Here is a 6,000-nt window from a genome sequence, read left to right as displayed (position 1 = left end):
CTCAGCCGTCGCTTGTTAATATAGTTCGAACGTGAATCAACGCTATGTGACTAGCGTCGCTCGATGTTTAACTAGTCAAGCTTTACTGAGTTGATCGATAGGTTCACTAGATTGACTAAATCAGTTGTTTGTTTCTAGCAATCCTAGCTCAAGGGAATTAATTCAGGTAAAAGATCATGCTTTCGCTTGCGCCTAATTATCCTAAGTTCAGGGTTCTAGTTTGCTACTCTAGAACACAAACATTAATAACAATTCCTATGAAGGAAATCTATCACCTTAGGGTATCTATATTTTGGGTTAATCCTTCAACCTTACTTCTAACCCTAAATCTAATAAGAATAACTACTCAGACATAGTAAAGCAGAACATAACAAATATCTGAATAAATTGTATAGATAGAATAAGGTAGAAAAACTGGAGTTCCAATACAAATCTCTTAAAGAGTCTTGGATCTTCTCTCCAAACTACTAAAAACCCTAAATATGATTTGTTGTGTAGAGTAGAAGTATGAAAGTGTGTGTTGCCCAAAACAATGGCAGAACACATACATATTAGGTTAAAGTTGGCCATGGGTAATCTTGTAAATGATGTGGAACTTGGGTCATAAGTCGGCTGGTAACCAAATCGGGCTTTGCGCGCTTCGTTGTCGATCAACGATAAAAGTTATCTATCGATCGACGGTTGACTCTAAAGTCTACTCTAAACTGGTTCGATGAGCAGCTACGAGTTTTTTCTAGTTTTTTCCCCAAAATGCTCCAAAATCATCATATATCTTCAAAACACTCATGAACCTGTAAACATTATAAAAAGACTCCAAAACATAACAAATAATTTCTAAAACACTTATATACGATGGGTAAAAACATGTAAAATCCATGGTATATCAACTGCTTTCGAAGGAATTGTAAATGTGGACATGTCTATTTGGTTGAATGTTTGGGATTGTTGATTCATAGACTAAGGTCATCTACAACACAAATGCAAAACACCATTTCAGTATGATTTTTACACAAAAATCTTTATTAACTCAACATAAAAAATTACACTATTTTAATGTGATATTATAATTTCACACCAAATTTGATGTAATACGATTCAGCACACTAAAACAATATTCACTCCACTAAAACACTATTTACTTATTTTATTAATAAAATATACAATTAAAAATAACAAATAAAAAAGTTAAATATATATAATATTAAAAATAATTTTTAGTGTGAAATTTGGTGTCGTGGTTAGAAAAGAAATTTTTTTGTGCTGAAACGACACTAAAATAATGTGATTTTAACACTAAAATAGTTTTATAGGTTGGAAATGCCCTAAAAGCATCAACTACGTTACATTTCATATGAAGTAAAAATATGCTCTAATTCTATTTCGTTTTAGAATAAAAATAGATTTAATCTATAAACAGAATAATACATTTAGTTTTTGTTCATTATTTATTTATTTTTATTTTAAATTGGATTATAATTAAAATAAACTCAATTATATTATGAGTTATTCAATTATAAAAGATAAATTGAAGCAATACATTGGAATAAAAAATAAAACAAAATGGTTATTTTACTAAATAAATTTTCTACAGCCATATATTTTTCTACAACAAAAAATATTAATTTATTATAAAGTATGATGATAATTTTAAAGTATGATATGCTCAAAGTTAAAACCTCGAAGAGAGCAGAAGAAACGTAAACTAATATCTTTACTATCTTTACGTCATTCATAAAATCTATGTACAACTTTTCAAAGTTTGCAATGAGATGTGTACGAAATTCTTTGCATTGTGTTTTTATTGGAGGACGCATCTATGAACGAAACGAAAACTTCAAAAGTAAACGGTGAGCAGTAAATGAATATCACTATTTCTTTTTTTTTGTCTTTTCTTCTGAAAAATATATTATCATTTAGCTTCTGTCTGCTTTAATAAGTCTATTCAGGTTTTAAAAAGAACAGAAAGAGTTGTTTGAAATGAAAAGGACGAGATAATACCACGGATGTGGCAGCCCAGTTGGTTTAACAGGTAGCGTTGGTGCTGTTGTGCTCCTGGGTTCGACCCACCGTTGGAGGAGTGTCCAGGGCTTTAACAGGTACAAACGCAGGCTGGCTCCGGACCTAGGAGGAGGGATTAGGACCGAAGGTCTGAACCCATCCCCTGGTTAATCAAAAAAAAAAAAGGACGAGATAATTAATTAAGAAGTGATGAAAACGCAAGAGTTACATGTGATTGATTGCATAAAAACCATATGTAACACTAAATAAATAAAAAAATGATGTTTTCACGTAACGCATCGAGACAAAGAAAAGAGAGTGGCATTCTTCGGTCTCTGCCTTTAATTTGTCCCTCTCCTTGCCGTACTCCTGGTTGCTAAGTACACTTGTGAGCAAAAATATCTGTAAATTTTGATTTGATTCGTTATTCATTTCGATTTGAACTGAAAATTTTGGATATCCGTAACTCTATAAAACAAAGCAAATACTAATATGTAATATCCGTAAAAAACGAAGCAAATCACAAATACTAATATTTTAGTAACGAATATCCGATCGGATCTGTTATTTGCATATATATATACATATATTTAAAAGAATTATATATATAAATTATATAAATATTATATTTTATATAAGTTTTGCAGTATGTTATTACTAACTTTATAATATTAGTTATTATAATATTAAAAAGTAAATAAACTTTATTTTTCTAATAAAATATTATCATTTTTGGATTTCTTAATTATTTTTAATTTTTAATTTATTTTTACGAATCAAATCGGATATTCGAGTCCGGATGGCGGCAGATCAAATCGGATCGGATAATTGATTATTCGAACAAAATAAATCAGATCACAAATACCTCTACAAATCCGAATATTCGATTTGTGTCCACCCCTATTGCTAAATATCAAGATCTTACCTTCTTTAAGTATCTTATTATAATATGATTAGCACTGATTTAATATCAGATTTCAAATCAGTAACTCTCTAATGTGTATCTGATTCGTTCCCCACCCACCAAACGATGGATCGATCCTATCCACGATCAGGGCCGGAGCTAGGAGCTGGCTTGACATTGGTCCTAATTACTTTGGATAGGTAAAAAGATTATATTATCGAGTCTCAAACCCAAAACATGTGGATCAAAAAGAAAACATTGACCAATTCACCGTAACATAATTTTGTATCCATATCTATACTATTAAAGTATGATCATATTGTCCTTTTTACCTTATTCTGCCTTTTTTTAACTGACATTGCATGTTTTATTAAGGGCAATCAAGTAATATTAATAACACACTATATTGAGCCACTTTTTTCGAATCCAGCCCACTGTCCACATCAGATCTCTCTTGGGCCATTTGGGCCGATTAAGAAATCAGATCCAACTCTCACATTTTTTTTCATTTGGGACATTGAGTCCAAGTTCAAATAATTTTTTTTCCAATCATTCTTAATTATTATTTTTTTCTTAATATAATTTAAGCATTCATAAAAAAATTGATTTTTTCATTGAAAAGTATAAATCTTTATTAAAAGTATATAATTATTTTTATTAAAAATATTAACCACATAATAAAATTAATTTATCAGAGTTATACCAACTTAATTCATTAAAAAAATAAAGTTTAATTTTTTAAACATAAATAGTCATTTAAAATGAAATACGATAAAGAAAGATAAAAAGTTTAAGTCTTTTATAAAATAAAACACAAATATATGAAATATGACATTTACTAAATATTTTGACCATTGAAAAAAATAAAATAATAAACCCGCACTTTGAAAGCGCGGATCAAAATCTAGTCTATACTATTAAAGCAGAATCCTATAGTCTTTTTTACCTTAGCATGTCATTTCTTTACTGACATTGTATGTTTCATTAAGGGCAATCAAATAATATTAATAACACATCTATATTGGACCATTTTTTCGGATCCAGTCCACTGTCCACATCATATCTCTCTTGGGCCATTTGGGCTGATTAAGAAATCATATCCAATTCTCACATTTTTTTTCCTTTGGGCCATTGAGTCCAAGTTCAAATATTTTTTTCAACCATTCTTAATTATTTTTTTTCTTTTCTTAATATAATTTAAGCATTCATAAAAAAAATTGTTTTTTTTATTGAAAAGTATAAATCTTTATTACAAGTATATAATTATTTTTATTAAAAATATTAACCACATAATAAAATTAATTTATCAGAGTTATACCAACTTAATTCATTAAAAAAATAAAGTTTAAGTTTTTAAACATAAATAGTCATTTAAAATGAAACACGATAAAGAAAGATAAAAAATTTAAGTCTTTTATAAAATAAAACACAAATATATGAAATATGGCATTTACTAAATATTTGTCAATTAAAAAAAAAAGGAAAATGAATCCGCGCTTTGAAAGCGCGGATCAAAATCTAGTCTATACTATTAAAGCAGAATCCTATAGTCTTTTTTACCTTAGCATGTCATTTCTTTACTGACATTGTATGTTTCATTAAGGGCAATCAAATAATATTAATAACACATCTATATTGGACCATTTTTTCGGATCCGTTTTCTTTACTAACATTGCATTTTTCATTAAGGGCAATCAAGTAATATTAATAACACATCTATATTGGGCCATTTTTTTCGGATCCAGCCCACTGTCCACATCAGATCTCTCTTGGGCCATTTAGACCGATTAAGAAATCAGATTCAGTTCTCACATTTTTTTTTCTTTGGACTATTGAGTCCAAGTTCAAATAATAGTTTTTCAACCATTCTTAATTATTCTTTCTTTCTTTTTTCAATATAATTTAAGCATTCATAAAAAAATTGATTTTTTCATTGAAAAGTATAAATATTTATTAAAAGTATGTAATTATTTTTATTAAAAATATTAACCACATAATAAAATTAATTTATCAGAGATATACCATCTTAATTCATTAAAAAAATAAAGTTTAATTTTTTAAACATAAATAGTCATTTAAAATGAAACACGATAAAGAAAGATAAAAAGTTTAAGTCTTTTATAAAATAAAACACAAATATATGAAATATTACATTTACTAAATATTTTAACCATTGAAAAAAATAAAATAATAAACCCGCGCTTTCTCTATACTATTAAAGCAGAATCCTATTTTTTTTTTTACCTTAGTCTGTCATTTCTTTACTAACATTGCATGTTTCATTAAGGGCAATCAAGTAATATTAATAACACATCTATATTGAGCCATTTTTTTCGGATCCAGCCCACTGTCCACATCAGATCTCTCTTGGGCCATTTGGGCCGATTAAAAAATCATATTCAGTTCTCACATTTTTTTTTTCTTTGGACCATTGAGTCCAAGTTCAAATAATAGTTTTTCAACCATTCTTAATTATTTTTTTCTTTCTTTGCTTAATATAATTTAAACACTCATAAAAAAATTTGATTTTTTCATTGAAAAGTATAAATCTTTATTAAAAGTATATAATTATTTTTATTAAAAATATTAACCACTTAATAAAAATAATTTATCAGAGTTATACCAACTTAATTCATTAAAAAAATAAAGTTTAATTTTTTAAACATAAATAGTCATTTAAAATGAAACACGATAAAGAAAAATAAAAAATTTAAGTCTTTTATAAAATAAAACACAAATATATGAAATATGACATTTACTAAATATTTTGACCATTGAAAAAAATAAAATAATAAACCTGCGCTTTTAAAGCGCGGATCAAAATCTAGTATATTATTAAAACTAAAGCGCAAATATAAATTTACCCTTTAAGCAATATTTTAATTACATACTAATGCCGATGAAATCTATGTAATCCTAACTTTAAACATTTATTGTTTTTTCTATGAATTAAAATAACCATAATCATACTTAAATCAGTTTTAAACTAATTAATGTTAAAGCTAATTAAATTTGTTGCATTCAAATCTTAAACTACCATTACTTAACGATGCCAAAAATAAAACAAGACAGCTCATTATTACAAGAGTATTTATAAA

Source organism: Brassica oleracea, chromosome C9 (assembly GCF_000695525.1).
Source record: "Brassica oleracea var. oleracea cultivar TO1000 chromosome C9, BOL, whole genome shotgun sequence".
In the NCBI taxonomy this organism is placed as follows: domain Eukaryota; kingdom Viridiplantae; phylum Streptophyta; class Magnoliopsida; order Brassicales; family Brassicaceae; genus Brassica; species Brassica oleracea.
The sequence above is the reverse complement of the archived record's forward strand: the minus strand, read 5'-3'. Positions refer to the sequence as shown.